The sequence below is a fragment of the Anolis sagrei genome, chromosome Y (genome assembly GCF_037176765.1).
Source record: "Anolis sagrei isolate rAnoSag1 chromosome Y, rAnoSag1.mat, whole genome shotgun sequence".
Taxonomy (NCBI): Eukaryota; Metazoa; Chordata; class Lepidosauria; order Squamata; family Dactyloidae; genus Anolis; species Anolis sagrei.
In genome coordinates this window covers 57,290,018-57,302,176 of record NC_090035.1, presented here as the reverse complement: position 1 = coordinate 57,302,176, position 12,159 = coordinate 57,290,018, and the positions used below count along the sequence as shown (strand labels likewise).

Genomic DNA, 12,159 nt, shown 5'->3' with positions numbered 1-12,159 from the left:
TAATAATAATAACAAACCACTTTCTGCCTTCGTGAATATAAGGGACAGTCAAGGCAGTACTGAAAGATGGCCATTATTCTTAATAATAATAATAATAATAATAATAATAATAATAAATATAATTAATATAATAGTTTTAACCTGGAGAAGGAAAGGGGGGGAAGGAGAGAAGGAGGAGGGTGGGTGAGATCTCTATTCTGGTTTGACAATGCTTCTTCTCAATAATAATAATAATAATAATAATAACAAACCACTTTCTGCCTTCGTGAATGTAAGGGACAGTCAAAGCAGTACTGAAAGATGGCCATCCATTCTTAATAATAATAATAATAATAATAATAATAATAATAAATATAATAGTTTTAACCTGGAGAAGGAAAGGGGGGGAAGGAGAGAAGGAGGAGGGTGGGTGAGATCTCTATTCTGGTTTGACAATGCTTCTTCTCAATAATAATAATAATAATAATAATAATAATAATAACAAACCACTTTCTGCCTTCGTGAATATAAGGGACAGTCAAAGCAGTACTGAAAGATGGCCATCCATTCTTAATAATAATAATAATAATAATAAATATAATTAATATAATAGTTTTAACCTGGAGAAGGAAAGGGGGGGAAGGAGAGAGAGAGGAGGATGGGTGAGATCTCTATTCTGGTTTGACAATGCTTCTTCTCAATAATAATAATAATAATAATAATAATAACAAACCACTTTCTGCCTTCGTGAATGTAAGGGACAGTCAAAGCAGTACTGAAAGATGGCCATTATTCTTAATAATAATAATAATAATAATAATAATAATAATAATAAATATAATTAATATAATAGTTTTAACCTGGAGAAGGAAAGGGGGGGAAGGAGAGAAGGAGGAGGGTGGGTGAGATCTCTATTCTGGTTTGACAATGCTTCTTCTCAATAATAATAATAATAATAATAATAATAATAATAACAAACCACTTTCTGCCTTCGTGAATATAAGGGACAGTCAAAGCAGTACTGAAAGATGGCCATCCATTCTTAATAATAATAATAATAATAATAATAAATATAATTAATATAATAGTTTTAACCTGGAGAAGGAAAGAGGTTAGGCAGGCAACAGGCAGGTCTCTGAGTGCTGCACTGCTGTGTCTCTTTGCCCAATGCACGCAGGCCAGAGTGAGGAACGAGGTGAGGTGACAACAGGAGGAGAGGAGAATTTGATCCACTTAAGCAGAGGCCAGGGACCCGGAAGTGGGGTAAATGCCGACCGCTTGCAACCAGGGAGAGGGGAGGGAAACAACTATCAAACATGCACCAGACACATACGGAAATAATAACAAAACAATAACAAAACAATTACGAAATAGCTTTAAAAATTCGTTTCGTTTTTTAGTTGCTCCTGGATGGTTTGTTATCGCTTCGTTTACCCAAAAAATAACGAATTATTAACAAATTACGAAATTAACGAACGAAACCGCCCAGCCCTAGTAGACAGTCCACGTCTCACAGGCATAGAGCAGGGTTGGGAGGACAATAGCTTTATAGACAAGCACCTTGGTCTCCCTACGGATGTCCCGGTCCTCAAACACTCTCTGCTTCGTTCTGGAAAATGCTGCACTTGCAGAGCTCATGCGGTGTTGTATTTCAGCGTCCATGTTGACTTTGGTGGAGAGGTGGCTGCCAAGGTAGCGGAAATGGTCCACATTTTCTAATGTTACGCCATTAAGCTGTATTACTGGCATTGGAGAGGGATGGGCTGGTGACTGCTGGAACAGCACCTTGGTTTTCTCAATGTTCAGTGACAGGCCGAGCTTCTCGTATGCTTCTGCGAAGGTGTTTAGAGTGGCTTGTAGATCTTCTTCTGAATGCGCACAGACGACATTGTCATCAGCATACTGGAGTTCTATAACAGCTGTTGTTGTAACCTTGGTTTTGGCTTTCAGTCTGCTGAGGTTGAATAGCTTGCCATCTGTCCGATAGATTATTTCCACTCCGGTGGGAAGCCTCCCATCAACAAGGTGAAGTATCATAGCGATGAAGATGGAGAATAGAGTTGGGGCAATAACACATCCCTGTTTGACACCGGATTCCACTTTAAATGGGTCACTTTGGCAGCCACTGCTGTCCAAGACTGTTGCCATCATGTCATCATGGAGGAGCCGCAGAATGTTCACAAATTTGTTAGGGCACCCGATTTTGTGGTGGATGGTCCAGAGAGCGCTGCGATTCACTGTGTCGAATGCCTTTGCAAGGTCGATGAATGCCATGTACAGAGGTTGGTTTTGTTCCCTGCATTTTTCTTGGAGCTGTCGTGCAGTGAAGATCATGTCCACGGTTCCTCTGGAGGGGCGGAAGCCATTCTGGGATTCTAGGAGGGTGTCTTCTGAGAGGGGCAGAAGGCGGTTTGCAAGGATTCTTGCGAGGTTTTTCCCAGCGGAGGTTAGAAGGGAGATACCTCGATAGTTTCCGCAGTCTGTTCTTTCCCCTTTTTTGAAGAGGGTGATGATGGTGGCGTCCTTGAAATCTGCTGGGATTTTCTCGGTCACCCACACTTTTTCTATGAGCTGGTGGAGTTGGTGTGTCAGCTCAGGTCCTCCCTCTTTAAAGATTTCAGCAGAGATCCCATCTGGTCCACTGGCTTTGTTATTCTTCTGTTGGCTGATGGCATCGCTGACTTCTTCCAAACTAGACAGTGCTGCAAGCTCATCCCTGGTTGGTTGTTGTGGGATTTGTGAGAGGACCTCTTCGGCCACATTGGAGCTGCGGTTCAGGAGGCTTTGGTAGTGTTCTTTCCAACATAGTGCAATTGCGTTTTGGTCCTTCAGGAGTTTGGTTCCATCTGATGAGCATAGAGGCTGTATGCCATGGTTTCTTAGTCCATAGATGACCTTTGTGGCTTTGAAAAATCCCTGAGCATTATGGGTATCTGCCAGGTGTTGGATTTCTTCAGCCTTCTTTGTTCACCAGATGTTCTTGAGTTCTCTTGTCCTTCTTTGGACCTCAGCTTTTGCACTGGCATAGATCTTTTTCTTAGCAGCACAGTTGATGTCTCTCTGCCATGCTTGGAAGGCTTTCCTTTTCTTGTCAATTAGCTGTTGGATCTCGATGTCATTTTCATCAAACCAGTCTTGATGTTTCTTGGCTTGGTATCCAATAGTTTCTCCGCAGGCTTGTATGATGGAGGTCTTGTTCCAATGTTCCTCAACATTTTCGGGGTGTACTGTAGGTAGATGGTCCTTGAGTGCTGTTTGGAGATGGGCTCGTCTGGAGGGCTCCTGAAGGGCTTGGGTGTTCATTTTGCGCCTTGTCTTCCTTCCTTGGAGTCTGCGCTTGGGAGCGATCTTGATAGCCATCGAGGATCGAATTAGCCTGTGGTCAGTCCAGCAGTCGTCAGCACCTGTCATGGCTCTTGTGAGGAGCACGTCACGGCGGTCTCTGGCACGTGTGATTACATAGTCTAAGAGGTGCCAATGCTTTGACCGGGGGTGCTTCCATGATGTCTTGAACTTGTTTTTCTGGCGGAAGAGCGTGTTGGTGATGACAAGGTTGTGCTCCGCACATTTGGTGAGAAGCAGGATGCCATTTGAGTTGCTGTTTCCAGCCCCGTCTTTTCCGATGGTTCCTGGCCACAGGTCGAAGTCTCGCCCAACTCTTGCATTGAAGTCCCCCAGGAGGATGATTTTGTCCTCCTTAAGTATCCCCGATAGGACGTTGTCCAGCTGACAGTAGAATTTCTCCTTGATGTATTCGTCAGCATCTAGTGTTGATGCATAGGCACTTATGATGGTTGCCTGTTGGTTTTTGGCAAGATCGATTCGGAGGGTTGAGTGTAGTTCGTTGATGCCAGTGGGTGCTTCGGACAGATGTTTCATCAGATCATTTCTGATGGGGAAGCCAACTCCGTGCATTCTTTGGTCTTTTTCGGGCAGTCCCTTCCAGAAGAAGGTGTAGCCTCCTTTTTCTTCCTTCAGCTGTCCCTCTCCTGCTCTCCCAGGCTCCTGAAGGGCTGCTATGTCGATGTTGAAGCGTCCCAGCTCCCTTGCAATGATGGCAGTTCTGCGTTCGGGGCATTCACTGCCACTGTTGTCCATCAGAGTCCGTACGTTCCATGTACCGAAGTTCATTTTTCTTTTTTGGCCGCAGGGTGGTGACCCCACTGGACGTGGCAGTCCAGTCAGGGATAAGTGAGGCAGACTATGTTTAGGGCACCTTTTCTAGCCCCCTCCCCATGTGGGGTGAGCAGAGTGGGTCCTCAAAAGGACTGCTCAGTCACGGATAGAGCTGTACACCAAATTATAAAGGACCCCCAGGTAACTAACGTATCGAGCGTGTACACACAGCTTGGACAGGGTGGTCAAACTATCCCACCACTGTCTGGTCAATTATAAAGATGGGATATATAATCAATCCCTACTTTGTAGTAAGCCAAATGTAATATTTGAGGGGTATATTTTAGGTATCTTCCGCTGCCACCAAAATGTAAAGGAACTCTCTAGCTGCCAAATATTAAGATCTATTTTGGGACCACCAGGCACTGTGCTCTTTTATTTCTTCTTTTAAAAACAGTATAAAATAGATTTGGAAACTTCAGCCACAAAGGCACACTTGACTCAGGCTTTAACATTTAAATAATCAATGAAAGTTTATTGATTGAAAACAGGAAAGTAAGTGTAGTTCAATATCTTGGCTGTTACAGAGAAAATTTGTCTTGAATGCGTAGCGGTTACAATAATGTTCTATCTTTGTTACAACAAGAAAACTTAACAGGAACTAAATCTCTGTCAGGATTTCTTCTGTAGCTCAGATACACTAACCCAGTCCTATCTAGCTACAACCCAGCTATATCCCTAATAGCTGTCAGTTTGCTTCAGCTGACTTGCTGGCAAACCACTGGCAAACTTTGCCCTCTCCTAACTCCTAAACCACAAACTTCTAAAACACCCTTCTTTTTCAAACTCTAATCTTCACCTCCCCCTTTCTTCACTTAAAAGGCTCTTTTCCCTCCAAGCCTCTCTAAACTCCGCCCCCTTTTCTAAACCAATCCTGGTCGATCTCTGCTGACTCAGGCCTAAGACACTCCCCCTCTCTAAGATGGTGCCTTCCCTGATCTAAAATGGCTACTGCTACTTTGCCAGGCCCACCTAAGCTGCAAACTAGCTGGCAGACTTACTCTAGGCCCTGCAATCCTGGCTACAAAAGGTAAGGGACCTTTACATATGACACCTCAGAAACTGGGAAAAATGTACAAAAATAGCTGTAACAGGTGCTGGAAATGCAATAAACAGACTGGAACTTGCTTCCACCAATGGTGGTCCTGTCCCACTGCCCAGAATTTCTGGAAGAAGATTAATGAAACCTGCGAAAAGTTCCATTGTAGGTCTAAGGCTTGCTAAAAATTACATCAACATTTGTCCTTAGAGAACAAAGTCAAATGTCTGACGAGATTGTATTGTACAAAGTGCCAATTATCAGGAAGCAGATCATGATGATGAAAGATGTAAAGGGAGACAGTGTATGGTCTTTTGGGATTACATTGTTGAAGATGAAGGCCATGTGTATTACATGCAACCACTTAATCAGCCAAAACTTTCTGTGAAATAAGGAATGTAAGGAGTGTCTTCGTTTGTGCTCAATTCCCATTCTTCTTTAAATATTTCAAACATTCTGCTCTCTCTTGGATCTTGCATTTGAGGAACTTTTAGGCTTATAATAGAGACATACAGCATTTGTGCGACCCCCCCCCCCCCCAAAAGCACATTGCGAGGTTTTAGGGGTTCAGGAAATTTGGCTTTTGTAAGATAAGCCTGGACTTCCAAATCTGTTTTTACCATATTTCTCCATTCATGCTCCCAAATGGCACACACTTCAAACATAAGCATTGTAGCTCTGTGTCACATTAAAAAGAAACTCATAAGATTTCCCCACCAGGGGATTGACCTCCTCTGGAGAATAACAAAAAAACACAGCCATGAAAATAAAAGCCGAAATATTCATAGGCAATTTTCGTATCACCCACAACTGCAAAACCATCTAGAAATTAATAACCGACTTTAACCTCCCCACCATTCAGAGCATGGCATATTTCAATCTTTTCCTTATGATTGACAAAAGAGAGCCACTGTATAGACGCTGTTGAGAATAGTTTGTACTGATTATGGTAATTATTACAATTTGGAATTGCTATAGTATTCCTTCTAAGAAATTTGAACCTGTACGTTGCTAGAGCTACACCAGCAATGGTCGGATATTGAAAAGGATCAATAGCAGCCCTGTACCTCTTCACTTTGTCTTTTTTCTTGCCTACAAGAACTTTTCTGATTCCCATTGTGAGTTGCACTATTTCATGTCTGTACTTGGTACAGGCCTGCACCAAAAACTCAACATCCTTCTGACAGTAGAATGCTAGCTCTTTTTGCATATCGAAGGTTTTTGACTGGTTCTCTTCATACCAGGCTGTCTTTTCAGCAGTCATCATGTATTCTACGCCATAGTATTCGGGCTGTGGCATAGGCCCAACATAATTCCAATTCTCAGCTGTGTTGAAATAATATGGAAAATACCCTTTGGCATCATCAAAGCCAAGAGCCTTTGGTAATTTAGAGAGTGCCATGAGTAGGTAGCAGAGTCAATGAATTTTATGCCTAACTCTACTATAGTAACACAAATCAACTTTCCACCCTATGCTATAATTTCAACATTCAGTTTCTCTTTCACTAACTGATGGAGTATAAAGTAACAGTCATATCCCTTTGAATTGTGGGCTATGAATGTTGCTTCTTTAAAGGCTCCATCTTTTGTAAACGTTTTAATTAACTATTCAATACAGTTTTCACCCTTAAATTCCCATGTTTTACCTGCAAACTTCCAAGAGTCCACACCCCCCCCCTCTCTATTTCATCATCACTACCCTCAGACCAGCTATCTTCTTCCACATAATCTGGTTTAAAACAGTCCACTGTTTCTCCTGGAAATGCTTTTATAAAACAATACACGGGTTTATGAACCCTTGAATCTTGTTGTGATTCAAAGTCATAAAATAAGTATTTCACAGAAAGTTTTGGCTGATTAAGTGGTTGCATGTAATACACATGGCCTTCATCTTCAACAATGTAATCCCAAAAGACCATACACTGTCTCCCTTTACATCTTTCATCATCATGATCTGCTTCCTGATAATTGGCACTTTGTACAATACAATCTCGTCAGACATTTGACTTTGTTCTCTAAGGACAAATGTTGATGTAATTTTTAGCAAGCCTTAGACCTACAATGAAACTTACATCTGGGTCATCGAACCTCTTCCTCTACTACATTAGCGCATTCCTTTCTCAAACACATTCTGCAATAAAACAAACAAGAATGGCAATCATGATTATAGAGTTTGCAACAAAATTGAGAGTAGTTACGCATTCCAAATAGAGCTTTTACATTCAGAACCCCATAGAAATGGTCATCATGTAAGAGTAGAGTATCGGCTTGTGGATAAATGGGTCCATCTGTTTTAAACAGAGACCACCCTGACTTTTTTTGAGTAACAGGCTACATCGATGTTGACTCTTAAATGCTGTTCGACAGTAGAAATGTCCCTAAGCGTTACCTTTTTTTGATCAGATCATCCAAGCTCCATATGCAGTTTTTGAGCAGGTGTCAACATTTCTGAATCTGTGGGTTTCTGGAAACTCATAAGCCCGAATAAAGCCCCCCCCCCCCCAAAGCACAAATTACATCCTGAATAATTCAAATCTATCAAATATTGTCTTTTTCGAGCTGTTATTTCACTCACGGGAATTGAACCCAGTTTTCGATGTGCTCCACCTCATGGCAGTTTTGTTATAGTAATCATGAACTCAAAATCACCATGAGCGCATATTTCCATGTTGCTCTGTAAGAGCCGGCTCAGGTGTGTCAGGAACTCCTCAGCATTAAAAATATCCCTACTTCTTTTAAAAGAGAAGAGGGGATTTCGTAATCCTGAGGCTTCTAGTCTCACCTGTAAAAAATCTTCAGGGTCAATTCTGTGGTTCAGTCAGTCAGAACTATTATGGCATAATAAGGACTGTAATGGAAGACGTAATAGGTAAAGAATTAATGTGGGATAAAGCCAGGTTCATGTCCCTCACCATAAAGGCAAAGGAAGATAACAATAATTGGACAGAAATCCTAAAATATATGACAGCCACAATACAGGCCACAATAGCCCGGGGATGGAGAGATGATACAAAATGGGATTTGGAAACCTGGTGGGCCTATCAGAATATATAATTAATGATTTTATCAATCAAAGGAAAAACAAGTATATAAAGAGTCAAAGAGAACAAGACTGGTTTAGGAAATGGTCTGTGTTAATTGACAAAATAGACGGAGACGACAAATACAGTATTTTGAACCAGGCTTTCCACACAGTTAAATTGATGTAATGACATGATTTAGAATTGCTGTTCCAGAGGGGTGGAGGGAGTGGGGGGTAGGGGGGTTTGTAGGGTGATACATAACTAAGGAATGTATAGAATGTCAGTTAAGGAATATTTACTCTTGGAATAATGTTTATTGAAATAAGTCCTGTATGGCAAAAATTTTATTGATTGTTGGGATGTATCAAAATTTTTAAAAAAATAAAAAATTCTCTTGTTCAGTCTGTCTAATATGCCCTGGATCGTTGTGTATAATGCAGCTACAACCTCCGCATATGACCTACTCATTTCTAAATTTCTGAAATGGTATACCTCAACGAGATGCCATGTGCTATAATCAGGAAATCTACGATGCCATGAGCACACGCATTCAGCAAACACATTGTGCAAACCATCAACCTCATCAGCATTGAGGTCTTCCTGATGGATTTGGTCATCATCCCCATTAGATGCGGGTTCTACCTGTTGGTGCTCAGGAGAATGCGCACCCATCTGTGTGTCTGTACTGAAAGGAGAAGCCATGTCTGACCTCGTTAAGGGCCTTCCTCTTTTAGGTTTTGGTTAATTTTGGACCTAGCAAGAGTTTTTCTTGCCTTTTAAATCAATTTACATCTTCTTTTCCAGTACAGATCTCCTCTCCCTCTCCTGCGCATCCCCCCACCCATCTGATAGTGAGTTGAGTTTGTAAGCAACATATTTTTTTTCTTGCTTTAATTTCCACCCAAACATTTGGATAATCATGTTCCATGATTTGATCAATTCTCTCATTACAAGCTCTAGACCATTTATGATTGAGGGCCACTTCATCAGCCAATATCCAAACTTCAGCGTAACAATCATCCAAGGAGGTAATGTTTTTGTTTTTTTTGTTGGACATGGGCATCTCTGACGTCACCATCTTTCGCCTTATTACGGGATTTAACTGCTTTCTGTGTTTCTAACCTGCTGCATTTCAAGCCTTTTCCTAAAAGTAGTGAATAAAATATCAAAATATGAATAACTAATTCTCATATGTACAGCAAGACATTCTGTAGGAGAGACAAACACCTCATTACTTGGTTTTTTGAAGTTGATGGACCAGGGTTGGGGTTATTGGATTGCATATCTAGAAAATACAAATGCATCCACATGATTAGCTTTTCCTAAATACTTCCTAATGAATGGCTATTTTATTTTATTTTAGCGGGGTGTTCTATTGATTTCTGTAAGTTTGTTATTTCATGTGCTTGAGCCAGTTTATTGCTTTGATTAATTTGTTGTAGTATTTTATGTTTTTGTTACACATTTATCACTTTATAAGCCGGACCATCAATACCTGTATTTATAGAAGTAGAGGTAGTTGCCTTTGTTGGTACATCCACAAAATCATTGGAAAACACCTGTTCTGTGGAAAAACAGGCAAGTATTTCAGAAAAACACACACACATTGAGCAATCATTTTATTATTATTGTTATATATTCTTTTAGGGTATAAGAACAAACCTATCATTTGTGGATCAAGGTCTTCCTCAGCTATAATTTCAACATTCTCTAAAACATGTTGTAATGCGAAATTTTCAGCATCATATGTTGGGTTCCGAATATACAGCTCAGGAAATACATGGTCATTGTAATGACTCATTTCTGAAGGAATGAGTATGTTGAATCTAGGAAGGCGGGGGGAGATTCTTGTTAAAACCGATTGTACAAACGTGTTGAGACATATTTCCACACAAGGCCCGATTCCCCGTTACCAGTCAGATTACCAGAAATTGAGAAACAGTTGTTCAGCATTATTACATCTTATCTGAATTTGGCAGTTGGAAAAAGCCCCCCCAAAAAACATCATTAGATACTGAAATATGTTTCTCTTTACAAAAATTGAGTGTGATGGTGGAAACACATAATAATATTAAATATATATTATATATTATATATAATACAAGTTGTGAATATAATATAGAATTTAACATAATATGCAATATATTGAAAATAATATATTATAATATAATATATTGTATATACTTATAATATTGATAATAATATTATAATGTAATACAACATAATAATATTAATTATATATTATATATTAAATATAATTCAGAATGTAACATAATATGCAAAGTAATATACAATATATACATATAATGTTGCTAATAATATTATAATGTAACACAACATAATAATATAAATTATATAAATTATATATTAAATATAATGCAAGTTGTGAATATAATATAGAATTTAGCATAATATGCTAAGTAATATATAATATATTGAAAATAATATAATATAATATTGAATATACTTATGATATTGTTAATATTATAATGTAATACAACATAATAATGTTAATTTTATATTGTATATTAAATATAATACAAGTTGTGAATATAATATAGAATTTAACATAATATGCAATATATTGAAAATAATATATTATTGATAATAATATTATAATGTAATACAACATAATAATATTAATTATATATTATATATTAAATATAATTCAGAATTTAACATAATATGCAAAGTAATATACATATATGCATATAATATTGCTAATAATATAACGTAACACAACATAATATTAATTATATAAATTATATATTAAATATAATGCAAGTTATGAATATAATATAGAATATAGCATAATATGCTAAGTAATATATAATATATTGAAAATAATATATTATAATATAATATTGAATATACTTATACTATTGTTAATAATATTATAATGTAATACAATATAATAATGTTAATTTTATATTATATATTAAATATAATACAAGGTTTGAATATTATAGCATAGTGGCATAGTACAAGATAGTAAAATATAATGTTAATATTGTTCAATGCTAATAATATAATACTAAAAATGTTATATATGTGTGTGTGTGTGTGTGTTAATATATATATAATATTACAGTATAGTTACATAGTACAAGGTAGTGATATATAATGTTAATATTGTTCTACAGTAATAATATAATATATTTTATGTACATATAATTTGTGACCCCTATTGGTGGGGTCTCTTTGGAGTGAGAAGGTCAATATATAATTGTAGTAATTTATTTAATTAATTAAAACAAGCATAATAGAATCTTATTTCTCATTTGTTCCAGGAACATATGAAGGCTGTAATGGATCATAAAACAAAAATAACATTGTTGAATGTATGTTATATGTTTATAATTTAAGGTGGCTGCTATTACCTGTATAAATGAAATTTAAAAAATCTACAACCTTTTTTGTATTATTTATATAAAGCAAATTAAACAAAATCAGAAATGAAAAGGGGAAGGCATAGCTATGTGTATTCAGACAGAATACACATAGCTATGCCTTCCCCTTTTCATTTCTATTAAGTCAGAATACCAAACTGTTGTGTATTAAGTCAGAATACCAAACTGTTGTAAAACAGAAACACATTTTTCAGTTTTCTCTTTTTAGTTTTGAATATTTATCTATAACTATCTATTCATCTAAATAATTTTAAATATTAATGAAATAATGCTTAAGCAGAATATATATATATATATATATATATATATATATATATAAATGTTATTTAATGAGATAATGCTTATGCAGAAATATATCATCACCCACTTTTTTCTCGTGCCCTCTCTCCACTTCGATTAAGCAGAGTTTCTATCCTTCCACATAATGCTATGGAAAAATTGCTAAAATATAGTTAATTAACTTTTATGATCTAACACCCTAAATAATGTAAATGTGAAATAGAATCAGTTTCCGCAAAATCCCTTTTTAAAG

General features: G+C 37.5%; 1 protein-coding gene across 2 annotated transcripts in view; it reads left to right on the top strand.

Annotated features, from left to right (window-relative positions):
• Positions 1 to 12,159, top strand: part of LOC132781801 (F-box/LRR-repeat protein 16) — a 218,062-nt gene that overhangs the window by 164,929 nt on the left and 40,974 nt on the right. The window lies entirely within an intron of this gene.